Below are 19,571 nucleotides of genomic sequence, written 5' to 3' on the forward strand. Positions count from 1 at the left end.
TAGCTGATTCTGAACAAACGATGAAGGAATTCTAGCGCATATTTTGTCAATGAAATGTACACACAGCAGAACATATCAACACTTTTTTTGGGGACATTTTAGGGGAAGCTGAGCTTCCCTTGCAGTCTTTAGAGCAATCGCCACTGGCTCTACACATCCAATTATTAGTCCAAGTTTAGATAGTGTAGTTCTGAGTTAAACAGCAGTTCTCTATATTATTTTAAAAAAACTCAGTTTCAGCGACAGTTACTCTTCTATGACTCTTCTTTGGTGAAATGGACTCAACCTTGGTGAACAAACCAAGAGAGTTGGAAGATTCAGTTCAGGGATTTAATGTATGTAATGTATTTTCTTCCATTTGAAAAGCCCTAACAGACTCTTTAAATATGTTCAAAGTACTTGCTGTTTATTCACTTTGTGGGTCTGTCAAAACTCTGCAGGTGTTTATTCTTCAGAGGAAAAGAAGCTGAGCTCTTTAAGTTGATTATTTTCAGCACTTGTAAACATTGCTGTAGAGTAAAAACAGAATGAAGAAACACAGAGAGGAAAGCACTCTCACTGTGAAGCATTTTGATCACCACGGATGTGAAAGAACAAAACTGACCCTCACATATTTCAAAATGCACTGACTATACAAAAGGTTACACTCACTTTTTGAAGTGGGGCTGCCAGGAATGAAAGTGCTGCAGCACCATTTGCACACTGCTCCTTCAAAATGTCCTGACAGTATCTTCTCCAGTTTTTGTCGACGTGTACTTGTTCAGCTTTGAGGACTTCAGAACTGCTCTCTGTGGAGAAAGGGAGAGACAAAAACATCATAAGGGATCCCATCTGAGCCTCGGTGCCAATCAAATGTCACTTTCTCTGATGAAACTGTAATGGCATTTCAGATGTTTCTGCATGACTCGTCCCGTCTGTCATCTCTGTTGTCCCTATAAGTCATTAAGCGCAAATTTAATTCCACTTTCTCTGTTTATTATTTTCCCTAATCTCCGCTGGGTTGGAGTATCAAGTGATTTATTCTTCATTTACTAAACTTGAGGTCCATTTATTCCAAGTGAAGCATCTGTTCTCATTTCATTTAATCGTAGCACAAAAACTTACTGATGGAGCCGTTTCAATGGTTTTATTTACAATTATAAAAGCACAGGATCAGCAAACTCCAGAAAAACATTACTTCCACTTGATTTTCCTTCAAATTTAATGCTGTTATTTTTCTGCTAAGTTGTTGATTGCTTCCCTATTATAGTCAAGCCACTGAATAAAATTTAAAGTAGCAATAAAGAATGACATAAATCTGAGTATTAATACGTTGACATGAAAGCTTTCCAATAAAACATCCTCAGTTTTTGCCTGAACTTGTAAAACTTTCCTCCCCCTCTCTCCTACAGCCGCCCCGCGCTCCCTCTTTGCAGATTTTGTCACATACTTGAAAAAGAAAATAGTTAATGACATCTGAAGCTCCCTCTACCAACCACCACCACCCATCTCTCTTGTTTTCCCAGACGAGGCCCTGAAACTCTGCCAGCAGCCGCCTCCACCCTGATCTCACAGTCTCTGACTTCACATGGATGCTGATCGGCTCCCTTTCTCCCCCTCTCTAGCTGCTAACATAGCCTGCTCTGTGACACGAGACAGCACGCCATCTTCCTTTGAGTCACTTCAACTTACTCCTCTTGTCATGAAACCAAACCTCATCTGATCAGACAGCTAAACTACAGAGCAGCGTTGCTCCTTTAACAGTTTTTCTTATTCAGTTCTTCAACATGCTGCCTCCAATGTGCTCTGCAAGAAGCTTTCTGCTGAACAAACGGACCTGCGAGGAGCTCTTCTGTCTTTTTTATGTGTCGTTTTCTGCAACACTGCTCAAAATACACGTATCAACATGATGGCACTTTCACTAAGGTATTTACTAAACTTGTTTAAGACTAACACTGAAGACTCCTTTGCCACAAAGAAATCTAAGACTAATGCATCCTCACTTTATTTTGGCTTATTTAAAATGTTGCTAGGCACCACCCTGTTGGCTATGGCTGCCTTTTGCAGCAGCTCTCTCTTCTTTGTCCGTTTCTTGTAATTTTTTCGTCTCTTTTTCGTAATCTTTGTATTTGGAGTGGATCATTACTCTGTATGGCTTATTTGTTGATCATGGACACCAAACTTTTTGTCTTAAGTGATATTTTTACTACTTCTGCTCCTGTGTTTGTCTGGAGATCCTAGATGTAACCATGGCTGCATTGTTTACATGTGAACTCAGCTGTTAGCAGCCTGTAGCATGTCAATGCTAACTGGTGTAAGGCCTGATGTCTTCCCACAAGGTGAGGAGAAGGAGGAGAGGACGACGTGCTGGTTCTCAGGTTTGATCTAAGAAGTGACGACATGGACCTGTCCTTCAATCCATTGTTATTGGGAACGTAAGATCTATCTCCAATAAGATGGACAAGCTAGCCATGCTAACCCAGCAACAGAGGGAATACCAGAGGGCAGAATGGCATCGTGCTGTTCACGGACGTGGCTGACGGAGCTGACATCAGACACCAACGCCACATTGGAAGAGCTTCACCTGCTGTGAGCAGACAGGATCCAGGAGACAGAGACTAAACAGACTGCTGAAGAAGCTCAGTCCTGGACCCTGTGGAGGTGGAGGCTGGCTGAACTGAAGAAAGATGGACAAGCTGTCAGCATCTAATTTCTTATGGACCTTTTTGCACTTTCTATACACTTTCTTACTTTTGTTTTCTTGATTGCTGCTGTGACTTCAATTCTGTTGTACTTGTTACAATGACAATAAATTTCTATTCTATTCTATTCTGTTCTATTCTATGCTATTCTTTTCTATTCTATGTTCAGGGTTACCTTACTTTTGGCAGCACAGTGGTCCATTGGCTTCCAAGTGTCCCAACTAACAAGTGTTTTTGAAGTACGAGCCGTCTCTCAGGCAACTTTTTGCTTCGAGTTGAGAGCTAAATTTTGTGTCAGCTCACGCCACAGTGAAGGCTACCACATCTGCCCAGCATCCCGAGTTTCACTCATTCACTTTAAGCAGTTAGGAAGCATCAGGGTTGTGCTCACATTGCTCAAATGAGTGCGAAGGAAAAGACGTGCACTGAATGACTTTCTGACCTCATTCAAACAAAACAACCAGAAAATGTTTTATCTGAGCGTGCAACCGCCCCGTTTAATAACATTTGCCTAACTCATTTCAGCAACATTCTGAAAGGGAGGATAAAACAGACATCATTGGACCGGTTTTTATCAAAAACACCTGCAGATGAAAGTGAGGACAACATGGTGAAAAGGGTAAAAAAATCGGTAAATAAGATCCAGTTAATCAGTTCAGCCTTTCTCCTCCACCTCCATCAGCAAATTAAAGCCATCTGATCTCAATCTCAAAAATAAATCCTGTATAGCATATTCAATAAAACTAGTTTAAGTACATTATATTGTACTGTGTTTTTATATAACATACTCATCTTGTCTTAAAACATAGAACAAAAAATGTGGTGTTTTTGGGGTAACAGATCAATGGCATTTTAAAACATTATAATGGGGAAAGTTGATTTAACAAATGAGTAATTTGAGTTTAAGCTCTGTCATGAGTCAAAGCACCACTGTTCGATAATAGATTTACGTGAAAGTATCATTTATCCTCTGTTAATACTTCACAAAAGCCACTACTGAAGTCACATAAGAAGTGCCTTTTTCCACAAATCTTAAATCAGTGTTTAAGTAACGATATAATCTTGGCTCGAGTTAACGTTTCCTTGTTTGCAATAACTCATGTGTGTGTAGAAAAGCACTGTTGATTACTCTCCACTGAAGTTAACTTAAACTGTAGTGACAAGTGGGAATATCTAAAGCACTAAGTGAAAGTTATGATGATTCTTCATCAAATTGAGAAACAGCATTTTGAGTTTTACTTTGAAATTACTGATGTCTCCAGCGAGTATGAATCTTAAATTACGTGAATCATGCCTGTGTGCTCTTTTTTTTGAACGAGTTATGACTCAGAACAAGTGCAGCGTTTGACACTAATTGCTTAAATCGTGTTCGGCGTCTTATTTGCCTCCATCAGCTGCAGGTTGGTGTCACACCTGTCACTGCATCACTGCTGCTGCTTCAACTGTTGGACTGTTTGGCATATTTCACCTCTTGTGTGCACCTGTAGCTCTCACCTCATGCAGCACTTTTTACATCTGTGCTCCTACTTTCATGTCTTCCTCTGCCCTGCTGGGAGGTGCACAGCACAAGTTGAAAACCTTTGATGTAGATTAACATTTAACACAGATGAGGATAAAACCCCGTGTCTGTTGGAATAAAATCTGAGTGCTTAATGAGGAAATGTTGCCAAATGTGGTTGTGTTGTGCAGACATCGCATCTCTGCTGAATTCCAGTGAAGTATCAGTTGTTTTTTTTAGTTAGTGATACTCATACAACCATCCAGATGTCAGTGCAGCACACTGAGTCAAATCAAACTGACACACAGGGGCAATGCAAGGGATGCAATGCAGTGCAATCTTCTGAAAATATTACAAGAAATACATTAGACTATTAGCATAATGTTCTTCTCAAATTTATTTAAATGTTTGTCACAAACCACTTTCATCTGCTCATCTCGCTGCACCTCTCCTCTCCACGTACACAGCATGACTCACTCCACCTCTTTGCTCATTTATTTCCCTGAAATGTTCTTCTTCTTTTTGACAAAATTAATCAGCAGTATGATTTCTGAAGATGCTAAAACAACATAACTCGCACTTTGAGATGTTTCTCTCAATATTCCATCACAACAGGAGATCCGCTTGTTGTTAATGATGCAGTGTATCACAATGATCCATAACTAAAAAGTGCACAACATCAACAGAAGTCTGCTGCAGACAAACATTAAAACAAAAATCTTCAGTTTTGGAAGACAATGCACATCAGACAGTGTAGTTACAAGAAAAACTTAGCTCTGGACTTCCTCAAGAGAAGGACAGAGATCGATGGAGTATCCTCCAAAGTTCACCAATTCAGGATGAATACAGATGAAAAAAGAAAAGAGCTTTAAGGTCAGCTAATATACCTGTGAGGCCAAAAAGAGACGTGGACAGAAAAAAATCTTGAGCTTGGCAGTTAATTGATTTGATTGGATTATGGTGTTTTACATGGTATGCAATTAAAAAAAAAAAAAAAAAAAATCACACAGGTGTTTAAGAAAGCTCTCATTACTTTCAGTCTGTAACGCCATGTTTTAGCTACTGGCTCTTTAAGATTCGATGCTCCACAAACCCCCTTCCTTCTGATTGGTCAGCCCTCTGGAGGCCTGTCAGGGGGTGGGATGGGTATGGATAAGATTTGATACTATTGTCCTTATTGTGCTGACTTTGAAAGCAGTTTCAGTTCAGTTTGGAGATAAGCGCCAGAGTGACTCCTCTGTCTTTGTTTATGTTTTGATTTTGTCGTAGTGAGCACTCTTAACACACTCTGTTCTATAGACGATCTCTGACATATCCGTTAGCCCGTTAGCTTGTGTTTTGTTTTTGCTCCTTTCTATCAGTGTTGAGCTATCTCACGTGTATTTCTGCTCAGGGTTGTGTGCCTTTTTGTGACATTTGAGCCTTGGAGACCCTTTGTCTGTAAGTTGGAGCATGTGGGAACATGAGTTGATTTCATTTTGTTATTGAAAACGTTACTTAGCTTGGCCAGTGTTTTAAACTGATTTGGTTTTATTCTTGGTAATGTTACAGTTTTACAGTGGTGGATTCAACCTGAAGTAAAGTCCAGGAAAAGCAAGCCCTGTGTCTTTTTGAAAAGTGTCAATCCCTGTTAGCTAGCTGTTAGCTAGCTGAGGAAAGCATACTCATTGATAGCACTTATTAATCCGATCCTTCATTGATTCTCTGATCATTTCCTCTTGTGAATTTGCTCTGTACAAAAAGTAGCTTTACAGGTTTTCTATGTCAACAACATTTTATTGAGTTTATGAATGAACAAATATTGAATTAGCCAATGGATCTGGATATGCCTGGGCAATAATTTAAAATGAGTAAAAGTTGCATGTCACATGACGTAATGTGCTGTTTTCTAGTATCTTATTGACTGAAGTAAGTCATCTAGTGTCTCGGAGAGGTTATAGCAGTTGTTTGAGCAGTTTGGAACTTTGCTGTAGTAATTAAAGCCAGTCATGAGCCTTGCCTGTTAGTATTTTGATATTTGGAGTTCTCAGTTATTTACAAAGAGTAACTGTGATATGTTTCTAAGATAAAAGTTGAAATTCCGTTGTAAAAAAGCAACACTGATGTATGCCGGCTGCTAGCATATCAGTGCAATTTCCCATATATGTTAGCATCAAGCTAGCACTTTTTTGTTTATACCATTCTTGGTAAATAAAGAAATCTATATCATTTTGAATGTATTGCATAGGATTCTTTTGTGAGAGAGTAATATACATTTCCCTGTGTTCAGTTCTTCAGTAAAACTTCAAGCTGAAACTCCTGAATCAGAGTTTTCTTGGGAAACTGTTAACCAACTGCTAAGCTAAGATAGCTGCGGCAAACTAGTGGTAAGGTCCAGTATTATGTAAAGAATCGATAAGGGAACAAATAAGCATAAAGGCTAACAATGTATCAATGGATTTTAACATTTCTTATTGATTCTTGTCACGAACCAGTTAGGAGAGCCTTAAATGATGACCTCATCATTTCAACAAGTCTTGCGGACACATTGTGATATTTCTTGAAACAAACCATTTTGATCAGTTTACAAACAGATCCAGAGATATGCATATGTAGTGGTTTGAAAATCTGCGCTTGTTTAGTAGGAATATCTGCAGACAAACGCAGGAACAACATAACTGTCAGTGTAAGTGAAGAAATCGAATAATTTGGTGGTCTCATCTGGTTGTGTGGTGTAAGCCATCGGACAAACCACAGTCCACTGCTCAGTTTATTCAAAGGCTGCTGCAACTTAAGGCCTTAGCACAACTAATTTATTTAAACATCTTGAACAGATGCATGCAGCCGAGTGGGAGAAATGTGTTTCACTGTAAGATGCACACAACTGCTATAGCCAAAAAGCATCCACTAAACAGCAGCCAACATTTCCCATTGCATCACATACAACAGGAAAAGGACACAGTGGAAAGCTGTAAGTGGTGCAGTCACACTGCATATGGTTAAAGATTTGATTCCCATATCTAAAGCTGGGGTTTATCCTTATGCTTTAATTTTCAGGTACAGTGCAGTATGTGCTAGCTGCTAGAGTTTTGCTGACTCTGTTCATCTGTAAAACTATAAACAAGGAAAAAAGAGACGTCATTTTATTCCACTACATTAGACATCTAGTCCAGTTAAACCATGCAGTCTTATGAGTTTGACAGTACATTTCTTCGACAACCAATGGGCTCCGTGAAATAGCTACCTCTTCTCTTACATTAATAGATCAATAAATGACAAAATCAGGTACAATTAAGAGACATCATTTTACAAGTTCCAAGACCAGAGTTTGCATCTTTCCAACAAGGCCAAAACATCTTTTTAGCTACACTATACACCTTGGCTCTGCCACTACATCCCATAATTCCTCTTCTCATTGCAGTGACACTTATGTGACCTTTGATTCCCAGCTCTGACACACAGGTCGGGCTGCGTATCTCCAATTTTCCCCCTGAAATCTCTGATTGGACTCCTGCCAAACACTCTCCCATTGACCTTGACAAGACTGAGCTGCTGTTCCCCTCTCAGAAATCTTGCCCTTAACAAGAGCCGTCAATCACAATGACACCTGCACAGTTGCTCCTGCTCACACCGGCATTTAGTCCGATTTTAGGCGACCAATAGCTACAGCTGTTGTTGCAGATTTACTGCTTGTAAAACCTGCTGACTCAGACACAGTTGCTTGTGCAGACACTCTTTGTCCCCCATCTGGACCGCTGCAGATCCGATCTGGCTGAGCAGCCCGGAAATATCTGCAACATGACAGTTGTCAAAGTAAACCTCAAAATGTGCTTTCACATAGAAATTAAAGGTTAGAAGTATGTGGGTCCAAGAAAAAGAGATCTGAAATATTATTAATACACAGTACAATCATCATGTCAACATATTATGCCTCTCTAATGAGGAATAAAACAAGACATTTTGGATGCAAAATTGAATGCTTGTGTAAATTTTGTCCTCCTTCTCATTCTTTACTATCAACCTGATTAATGGAGGGAATACAAAGATCTGAGTAGTTTTAACCTTTTGAAACAAGTATATTGACTTTCATTCAAGGACTGAACACTATGCTGCAAGGCTACACTGAAGCCTGTACAGGTGATATAAAGCAGCAGCTAGTTAGCTTAACATGTAGGAGGAAACAGCTAACCTGGGTTTAAAGCACATTACTTAACACAGTATTCATTTTCATCTTCTTACAGTTAGAGTTGTGAGCCACTGTATTTTCAACCTAAAGTAAAACCTGTTAGCTTACCACTTTGTCTTTAGTCCCTGTGTTAAGCTAGGCTAAGCTGAGCGAGGCTAACTCTTTTAGCTCTACAGACAGATTCAAGACTGTAATCTTCGTGAACTTTCTGCAGGATGTTAAAACCGTCAAGTTTGTTACGTTTTCAAAACTGTGAACCCCGTATCGTTGGACAGTTAAGGATGAGACGAAAGTTGAAACACATCTTCAGGGGGGTGGAGGTTGTGTTTAGCCAGTGATAGCTTACAAAAGGGCTGAATGATTTTGGAAAATAATCTAATTGCGCTTTTTTGGACTAGTTTAGCAATTGCGATTTAGCATGCGATTTTGTTTGGAGGAACATTTATCTTCTGCATTATTTACTATACAGAAGCACTGAGTCACTGTATAGCACAGCCAACATAACAAAGGATACTGTCAACATATAAACATTTCTTTCCTGCAATTTTTAATTAAAAAAAAAAGGAATGCTGTGAAATTTGCTGACCACCAGTAACAAACTATATAGAACAAAGTGAACAAGGGTTATTAAGGGAGAAGATTAGGGCCACTGGAAAGAAAAAGAACCCATACTTTTTTCTCATTAAAAAAAAAAAAAACAGTTTAAAAAAAGGCTGTTTTTTTTCATCAGTGGCCCTAATCCTCTTCCACAGAATTCTGACTTAAATCTTAGAATTCTTACTTTTTTCTTAGAAAAATTAGTTAGTAAAAAAAAAATGATGTTTTTTTTTTTTTTTTTTTTTTAACCATTTCATTTTTTTGGCCCTTATCCTCCTCTGTAGGGTATGGCTCTGCCAGCCACACTCATTCTATCGCAGCTCTCTGTACAAGTTACTCTGTACATGCCGTCCAGGTCTGTGTAAATGAAACTTTTTTTTCTAATTGCAGCTTTTGCGATGTGAAAATTGCTTTACATCATACCACGATGTTGGTTTCAATTTGATTAATTGTTCAGCCCTACCTTACAAACAAGAAACAAGGAGGAATAGCTAGCCTCTCTCAGCTTAAGTCATGCTTACCAGTTCATCCTGAAATATGTTTTTTTAATAGTAGACAGTTTGTTTAAAAGTGTCACTAATTTTAGAAACACACTTGTTTCCTGACTTAATATAAATTGCATTTGACTGTAAATACTGAAAATCCTGTGATGCTGCATGTTGGGCTAAATTCTATCCAGTCATTTTAAAGAGCAAGGAAAAAGGCTTCTGTCACTTTTTACTAATACTGTAGCAGGCTCAGATAAACAAACACTATCTACAGAATACATGACACCAGGCAAAGTGATGCAAGGTGAAAAAATAAAGTACTGTCAGTGTTTCCACAGTGCAGCTACTTTTCCCTCTGAATTTCTGTTCTTACATCTTTTATTTTAGAAATAATACATCACATTAGAAACAACCATTTTTTTTAATGTCCAGTTCTATAAGAAACAAGTCGAACTATTACAACAATGACCTTTGATTTATATCAGTCTTTCTTTGTCCTGTCAGACATTTACTGTTCAGTCATAATCTGTGCCATTACTTTAAAAAACATCAGATTAGTTTTAATCAATGATCAGTTTTGCCTGCATGAGATGCTTCATGCTGTGTTATATCTCTTCTGCTCCTCTCATTATATTCTCAAAGTGTAAAAAACATTTCAGATATGGAAGAGCCTGGTGTTTTTTCTAAACTTTTTACCTCACACTGATTCAACACTGATAGACAGCAAAGGTGCAGAACCTGGAGCTGAACTGATTTGACACACGCACATACCCACACTCACTTCTTTCACACACAGATACCCTGCGATGTGCTCAGACTTTCAATGCTGCTGCACATAATGTCTATTCACTGAAGAGGACGCGGTGGGGAGCAGCGTGGACCAGGATGACAAAGATGACAGATAACTGAGAACAAAACACACTGAGCCAGAAAAAATTCACAAGAACAGTTAGTGCGGATCTTTTTTCTTCTTTTTCTTCTTCCACCCTGTCCCTGAAGTTAGTCTCCCTCTTTTTCTTATTCTGAGCTTTGCTGTTTGACTTTTTCCTCGGAGGCCCATCTCAATGACAACTGAAAGAGCATCCTCTCTCCCCTCGTTAACTGAGCGCTGCATCAGTCCTAATAAGAAAGCTTTTACACGCTTAATTAAGAGACACTGTAGTGCAGTATGTAATGCTCAATTTACTCATCTCCTTCTCCCCCCTCGTCCTCTTTAATTTCATTCAGAATCAATCTGTCCGACTCTCTTTTCTTCTTTCTTGTGTGGACTGCTTTGCAACTACACTCTCCTCACGACCGTCCAATTTGTTCATGGCGGCTCCATTTCGAGGCTTTCAAACAGTTTCTCCTTCCACTGTGTCCTCTGATCGGCCATTTCTTTCAATTCTCCGTCTTGATGTTGCTAATTCAGGGCAGAGGGGAGGAGAGGGAAAAAGCAGGAAAATGAGCTGGTTGGAGTGAAATATTAAGATAAGCTGCTGGAAATCAGGGATGGCATTCAGCAAAACAAAAATTAGCGATTCCTAATCCACGAGGAATTGATCGTGCAGCCATGTAAACACGGGGGGAATATAGAGTGCAGAGGAACAGAGGAGCTGTGAAAACAGTGTTGGATTGCGATGAAGTGGAGGTGGACAAGTAAATAAACAGACTGCACTCTGAAGACAAAGGGGAAAAAGAAGAGGACGTTGACGTTGTGAAGAGGGAACAAACAGAGCGGACACTGAAGCAGAAAGCGAGGGTAAGCTGAGGTTGCCGTTTTAAAGGTCTGCATGTTTGAACATTAATTAAAAGTTATCCACTGATGAATTGCCCTTTGATGAATTGTTTCCCTTACCATAAAAACTGTGTATGCATCCCAGAGGGGGAGGCAGACCACTAAATCTGTCACCCATGTTTTTCATGCTCTCTGCTTCAGACAGTAATGAGCCGGGCCGGTATGATCGGCTGTTCAGCGGCTGATTAAAAGTAGTTTCCTCTAATACGAGGATTTACTTTGACATTTCTCACACTGGAAACCTACCGGGCCTCGCCAGAGTGGTGAAAGTAATAATTATAATTCAATAGCAAGTCATCTCCCAGTTGTTGTTTTGATTATTAAATGGATTGTGTCATATTTTAATTGTTTAAGAGCTGAAAAAAAAAAGCCAGTCACAGCTTAGGAAGCCCAAGGTGCCATGCTAAAGCAGCAGCAGCAGCAGCTGATGTCTGTGTCATAACAGCGTGTTATTGACTATATGTGACACTGTGAATGTAGACGATGGAAACCCGCATGGACTACCCACCACAGTCAGCAGCTCACGTTATTTTTCCTGAGACTGAAAAGCCAGTTTCAGCTCATTCCTGAGCCAGTCACCTGAAACTCTTTTGTTCTGGTTCATTCTCACCTTTCTGGTAGTGTTATTTTCATCGGCAGCAGCCAGCTGTTATCAGCTAAAACAGCTTTAAAAACACAACCAATCACCCAAAAGCAAACAAACAGTGATGGGTTTTCTGCTGAAGATTGTGGGGCTTTAGGGATTGAGGAACAAACAGCAAAACAAGGAACCAAAACAAAACAACAAAATCAGAGCAGACGAGAGAGCAGAGTTCTTACTGGACATACTGTCAGACACACCTTCACCACATCAGTTAAAATGTGATGATGTGTTATACACTCTGAATGTCCGTCTGTTATATATTGTTTTTTATTTATGAGTCCAAAGATGGATCTGTAGAGTCCTGATGCTTTGAGTTTGAATTGAAGGCCTTTTACCTGAACTGTCGTGTTGTTTAGGTGGAGGGACGATCTTCACACTACAACCCAAAAACAGTCAATACATATGGTAGAAAACACTGAGGGGAGCTTCTGACTGACGGAACATGGACTGAAATTGGTAGAAAGAAAGAGATACTGCATATTGTCCTGTTGGAAACAGCATGATAAGAAGATTTTTGCAGAAAATTTTTGCTTACACATGTATGGAATGAAATCAGCATCTATGTAAGAAGTGCCACTTTGTCCACAGGGGGCACCAAAACGTAATATAAGGATGCTTCAACCAGACTCTTTGTTGTATTATTAGAGGAAAATAATGCATCTTGAAGCTCCTGCCACGAATTTTTAGTCTGCACTGAATTTGGAGCCCCAACAATGTGGTACATTCTATTTCCTGTCCTCTGCATCTGAAAAAAAAAATACTTAAATGTGTCATTTATCTTGAGCATTTTCAGTGGAAAATCGCACCTTCTCTGTCAGCAGTTTATAAATCATGAAGGTCTAACACTTCCCCAAGACCTTTTGTTTATTTTTGCTTGTTTTTGCTTTGTTTTGTTTTGTTTTGTTTTTGAGAGATAGGGAGAGAAAGAAGTGTAATGTTTACCTCCTGCAAGGAGGATATGTTTTTGGGAGAGTTTGCCTGTTTGTTTGTCTTCGAACAATATAACTCAAAAAATAACGAGCGGGTCTTGATGAAATTTTCAGGAAATGTTCAAAATGGGATAGGGAAGAAGTGATTAAATTTTGGAAGTGATCTGGTTCACCATCTGGATCCAGGATTCTTTTAAAGGATTATTTATCATTGTGAGATAGAGCTGTTTTCACCATATGAGTATATAACTCCATGATAAATGGTCAGATTGCTTTGCAAAACAATACAAGTCAAGGTCACCATAATTTCTGACAGATGTAAAAGTACGATTAAGATTCTGGCAATATTCTGGATACTAAGATCTGGAATATGAAATATGTACTGGGTCATCATAACTTTCAACACTGTCAGGAAACAAATTATGGTACAAACCTGCAACTAATACCAAATTGTAGCAGACAGTCTGCTGAAAAGGAGTATAACATTAAAGTAGGACTAAAGTGTTGGGTGAGAATCACAATGTGCTTGGTGGAGGTCTGCGCTCTCTGAGTGCTTTTCTAGTTCTTATTACTTTTGGCCTTGAGTCATTCTGCTAATGTTGTTTGTAGATGTTTGTAGAAAAATAAAACACAGCTAAAGATAAGATAAAACAGGGAAGACAAGCAGAATGAAATGTTTTGGGTCAATAATAGCATCGAATAAAACTGAATGAATCCACAACAGTGTTACTTGTAGGTAACATCACAACATTTAAATTAAGTAAGCTGTACACCTATAAAAAAAATTTATGGGTGCTTTTCTAGTTTGAAAAATACAAAAAACTTTCAGTAATCTATTGATTTTCATTTTAGCCCCAAAAGATTTTTAAAAGTCCTTTTTTTTAGCCTCAGGTTTTGATGTTTTGCAGAAACAGTATGACATGAACAGTTCAGTCATTGTAAAGACAAAAGGATGAGTCTCCTGACATGGAGAATTATTTTATAGAAATCAGTGACAAATTGCAGGTGAGTTATAGAATAAAATGACATTTACTGTAAAACCAGATATGATTTCAATGCATCATGTAAAAATCATGTTATTACCATAAATAAGGTTATGCAGCAACCCGCCATGTGAGCATGTGATGTGCTACATCTCACCATTCCTGAACCAAAAATATACATTGTTCTCTTCGAAAGCCATGAAGCCAGACGATTGTACAAAATTGCAAAAGCAAGCCGCTGTTATGTGACGCAAAGTGGGAGACAAATTGCAGAGTTGCAGGCCGAAATGGTTCACGGCCTCGGCTGAGTCTGATAAATTCTGCCCGCTGAGCTCAACTAATCACTGCAGCCTGTCACAGACACGCCTCCCCCCTCCTTCTCCTCCTCCTCCCCGGAGAGCCGACCATCACGCCGCTGATCTCAGGGCAGCCGCTGCTCAACCTCACATAACACACACTCACTGACACACCCAGCAGCCCGCTTCACACACACTCAGACATGCACTCTTTAGGCAAAAACTCACTGATTTTCCTCCCAATCACAATCAAAAACACACCCGGAGTTTCTTTCTTTCCTTCCTGTCCTCCCTGTTGTTGTTTTTTCTGACTTGCAGGAAGCCTGAAACTGCAGAGTACAGCACAAAAAATCTACATATCTATCATTCTTAATAGTTTCTTTTTTTTTCAACCCCTTCCCCCTCTCTCCCTCTCTCTCACACACACACCCCCACACAAACACACACATGCTCGTTTGTAAGCTGCATCAGTGTAATTGATGCAATGACTGGAAATAAACAGGCAATTTAAGTGCTGGACACCTCAGTGCTTTCTCTCCTTCTCTTCTCTCCACTGCTCTCCCTCTCACACACCTCTGTTTCCTCTTTGTCCCCTCACACATACACACACTCACACACACACTCACACACAACACACTGTGGAGTATCTCACAATCGAACAAGGTGGAATAAGGGACAAGGTCAACATGCAGGGGAGAAAAAAACGTGTGAGATGGAGAGGAAATTAGGCAGGATAAGAATAGAGAGGGACAGAGGGCAGGCAGAAAACAAAGACTAATCTCACAGATGACTCATATCTGGACGGCCCGTTTAATGACATATTTACTGCCATGGAAGACAGAGAAAGAGTGATACAGGGTGAGCAACAGACCATGTTATGATCAGCACAACCACATTTTGAACCATTTTCAGTTTTTGCTGCTTTAACCACCACGCTTCATGTAGCTCACAGGAGGCGCAGTTCAGCGAGTGTTTTCACCTTCCAAAATATTTCCTCTCAAAGTCTTGCGTGATGGGCCGCCCTCTCTCGACCACTCAGCCGAGCGGACAGCGTCCCGACCTCTCCTGCCTGCAGCGAGCACGGACCAAAAAAAAGGACAGAAATAGCCTGACCGTCCACGTCAATCCAAGCCGGCTGCAGAACAAAACAACAGATTCGTCTTTTCTGCTTGCTGCATGTGTGTCTGCGTCTATGCATGTGTGTGTGCATGTGTGTATGCTGACCCAGCACTAATTGTTCGAACGCTGCACATCCACATGTGTTCTGCATGTCTTATTCTGCACATGAACGTGACTGCATTAATCTGATCCCACTTGGTCCTGTTAGCATCAGTTGGGAACAGTCATGCTGCATGAATATTAAAAGCTTGCATGCAGCCGGTTCTGTAAGCTACAGAGTTCATAATAAACAAGACCTAATAATTTATTGGGTCTGCATGTCGACATGTCCCGTGGGCGCCCATACTGTCGTGTACATGTGGTAATAGGAAAAGAGAGTCAACCATGAAATGATACAGCAGGACTTTGACAAATGGAGAGCGGCAGAAACCAAGAACACGAGGAAAAGGAGAGGAGGTCTCCTTTGCTTTCTCAAGGCTGCTGACGTTATTGATGAAAAATATGCCCCTTGAGTATCCTCAGATGGCCTGAGGGACCCAAACCATTGAAACATTTTTATGTGGTCATGCAGGCAAGGAAAAAAAAAGCTAAATTCAGGGAGCACATTGTCGTTTAAAAAATAAACAGTACTGTCGTGGTTTGAGGAGATTGTATTCGACTTTTCCCTGTGTGTGGTGAGCTCTTGGAGGACTGAGCGCACATGAAGCCACAGTAAGCATAACCTCCTCAAGAGGACACTCTCATTTCATCGTCTTTGCATAGGTAGATGGCTGCTTCATGAAATTTATCTCGTACATTACTCTATTCCAATATATTTGCATCTTGAAAGTGAAAGTGTGACCTCAGAGCATCCATCCTATGCTCATATAAACTTTGGTCTCAAACGTCAGAAAGTCTCATGAAACAAACAAAACAACAAACACAAACACTTTGACATGTGGCAGATGAAATATAACCTTGCAGAGCAGATGGACCTGCCTGATTCAGCTTCTGAAATCCTGCAGATCCATCATGCCACACTGTAAAACCTAACAGCATATATTAGTGAACAAAGTAAGTTAAAATAACTTAGTTCCCTGAAAAAGTGGCAGGCACTCCTTTCAAAGAAGTGTGTCTAACTCAAAAATGAATAACTAACACAATAACTCATCAGATTTGAGTACATGTTTTTTTCTTTCATAGTTTAAGTGTTTTTCAAACGTTTTAACTTTGTTCAAGTAACTTGTTTTGTTTCAGTAGATTTCATGAACTCATTCTATATAAGTCAAAAGAGCAGCCCCTGCTGATCTGGGTTGGAGACCCTTCTACATCTTAGACAGACATGAGGCTAGCGGGAGAAGCCATTTTTACTTTGCACCTGAACCAGGGGACTGCAATGATTTCACTTTTGCTAACGGCTTGTTTCCAAATTGACGGTAAGAATGGTCTTTTGTTAACTTAATTGCATGCTGTGTTTCACTGTTTTTTAATAACTGTGGCTTAAAGTTCCTGTGTAAGGCAACTACAGCGTTAGCCGCAAGTTCTCCTCCAACACATAAGCTCACGTTAGCTGAGCCCACTTACCGCTGGGTTGGCTAATGTTATGGAAATAAAAGCTAATGCTCACTGGACAGACGAAAATATTGTTGAGATGGCAATTTGAAAAGATACTGTTTTAACAGCAATGGTGCTGTAACTATCTGCGCAGGGCTTCAGAGTAAACTAACAGTGGCTCATAAAACTTAAAAGCCTTACACCAGACCCCCATTTTTCGCGCTAATATTTCGCAAGTTATTTATTTTTTTCGAACCTTCTGTTTATCAATGCAGGCATTCAAACCAGCAGTGTTTTGCGCTAAGTGAAAATTCGACTTTAATTTGTTCGGACTGAGGTCGATTTTTCCAAAGTTTCGCTTGCGACGAGTTCACATCTGACCAATAAAAACGCCCATTGTTGACATCTCACATACAAAAACATTCTACAGGGATGATGAGCTGATTGTGTCCGTATGCCGGCACCCAGTTCTTTACAACAAAAGATATCAAAACTACAAATATAACGATTATTAAGACGTTTGGAGGAGAATAGCTACGGAGATTGAAGAAGAGGACGTTTTGTGTATAATCAAGATCCCACCAATGTAAATTATCTTTGTTTTAACGATCGCCGTGCTGTCGGTATGACGTAAAATTTCCCTTTTTAAATTTATTCTTTTCTTGAGCTAATGCTGAGATATTATCTTTAATATCATATTGGTTAACCTAGTAAATGATTGAGACAGTAAACAGCCCATCACATATGAATGAAGCAGATGACGCGCTATGCGCACAGCTGGAGCTATTTACAAACAAACGGGATGTAACTCAAGTCAAACTTTTAACAACAGTGTATCCTCTGACCTCAAGACGTGCAGCTTATTGCTGCTCCGGTCAGTCTGTTCCTGAAACTGTTTTTTTTTTTGTTTGTTTATGAATGAATCGCTGACTTACTGAGGGAGAGGCACAGCTCCGTGAGTGTGATATTCTTACACAGCGTGACTCGAGCGCTCTTTAGAGCATCCTATCTTTGCTACGTAATAAAGCTTCGTTGACATGAGTTTAAAAGCTTTGTAAAGCAATGTGTCCAAGCTCTGGTTGTTATAACTCGTCAGAGCAGCAGGCTCAGTGACAGATCACACAGCTGTACATTAGAGAGATGGTATATGAGCCACAGTCTCACGCTTCATCGTTTTAGTAAACACACAAAATGAAGGCCTAATATTTCTCTCTCGTTTATCACCCTGAAGAAAAAATGTTAAGGGAACTTATAATTTTGTTAAGATTCATGTTGAATAAAATGTGGATTTGCTCTGAAAGTATCTTATTTAAATATTAAATATTCCATGCTCTCATCAGTGTGTTTTAATGTGAAGCCATGCAGAAAATATGTCTTGTGTGATGTTAATGAAATAAGCATTTTGATAATGTGCGTTTATCAATATTTAACAATGACAATACAAAAGAAATATGAATTTGGGCATCATAATTCACTGAAACATGGAAAAGAACAGTCACATTCCTAAAATGTCCTGTTGGGGCCTTAGATTTGTATGAAACTATGTCTTTTACTACTTACCTCTTTTCATTTATATGTGCTGTTTCAAAATTTCTTAACATTCTTCTCTATCTTTATAGAGGATCTTTACAGAGATCTTTCTTTACGTCTATCTACACATGCAGCACACCTTTTCACTGAGGCGTGAGGAAATTGGGACCTTGAGACCTCCTGTAGAACAACTTAAAGAAAGATGGCCAGCTCTCTTTTATGAAGCCCAGGTAAGGAAAAATACAAAGGATATACATTAATGGTGAACTTCAATAATGCAGTTCCTGATTTTCATATGGTGTGTTTAATGGTCTACATATATGCACTGTTTTTGTTTTCCAGCTCTACACAGAGTTCCATAGGATCACAAATCAAAATCTGCAGTATTCTTTCTTTTATTCTTTGGACAAGTATACCCCTCAACTTCTGAAGCTGTTCAAAAAGAGGAGAACTGGGAACCGAGGCAAGGTCTTGGAGAATCTCATGAAGACTTATGAAGAAATGGTAAAATAATGCTTCCATATCCTTAACAGATGGTGATGGTAAAAAAAGCTATCATTTGTAAAACTTACATTCATACTACAGGACAAGAACGACATCACTGCAGTCCTGACAGCAGTCCTGGCTGGCCTGGTGCTACACTTGAAGGAGGATTCCTCAGAAGTCTTCAAAACTTGCAAGGTAATTTATAATTTCTTGGACAAAAATACATGGAGGACTATGAGTGCCAAAATTAATTGTGCCAATGTAGAAATTATTTAATTTTTCTTTCATTCTTTTATTTTCAGGAGGAATCGGAAGTGCATGAAGGAGCAGTTGCTCTGGTTGCAGTTACAAATGACGAAGCTGCGCTTGCTGGAGTTCCCTTCGAGACCTGCCATGTGTCCATTGTCCTTGAGGATCAGGTGGTGATGTGTCACAGATCTTGACCAGATTCACTGGTGATTTTGTTTGGACTGATAAACGTACTTTATTTGAGCTACCCTAAAAAGCTTAATGGATTCTTTGAGTTCATCCAGATTATCCTCTTAAACCTTGATGATGGCAGAAAGTTATGTTCCAGTTGTTTCCAACCTTTCAAAAAAGGAAACGTGAAAACAAAATCTTTAACACATGTATGGTCTGTTGTTCTGTTTTGAATCAACTTAAGTCAATAAACAAACGAAGTTTTCAATGATTTTTGTGTTGTATTGAGTTTTTACAACTTTAATGGTTTGAGGCAATCGGTTTCCTCATTTGGTATGAGTTGCAGTAAGTTGGATAAAAGAAATTAATGTAAGTTCATCTAACTATTTCAAAAAAATACAGTCACATATTTTAAATAAGCTCTTT

The 19,571-nt window shown here is 39.4% G+C and overlaps 1 protein-coding gene and 1 long non-coding RNA gene across 3 annotated transcripts in view; one reads left to right on the forward strand and one right to left on the reverse strand.

Annotated features, from left to right (window-relative positions):
- flrt1a (fibronectin leucine rich transmembrane protein 1a) overlaps positions 1-19,571 on the reverse strand; it is an 80,258-nt gene that overhangs the window by 26,045 nt on the left and 34,642 nt on the right. For both annotated transcript variants that reach the window (XM_074672958.1, XM_074672959.1), the window contains exon 2: positions 652-788. The gene's annotated coding sequence lies outside the window, so the exon portion shown is untranslated. The remainder of the gene's footprint in view (positions 1-651; positions 789-19,571) is intronic.
- On the forward strand, positions 18,335-18,891 carry LOC141791289 (uncharacterized). Its single transcript, XR_012598311.1, has 3 exons — positions 18,335-18,469; positions 18,582-18,743; positions 18,825-18,891. It is a non-coding gene; the product is annotated as an uncharacterized LOC141791289 (long non-coding RNA).

The sequence above is a fragment of the Halichoeres trimaculatus genome, unplaced genomic scaffold, assembly GCF_033239565.1.
Source record: "Halichoeres trimaculatus isolate MK-OKI-2021-1 unplaced genomic scaffold, fHalTri1.1 fHalTri1_scaffold_6, whole genome shotgun sequence".
NCBI classification, from domain to species: domain Eukaryota; kingdom Metazoa; phylum Chordata; class Actinopteri; order Labriformes; family Labridae; genus Halichoeres; species Halichoeres trimaculatus.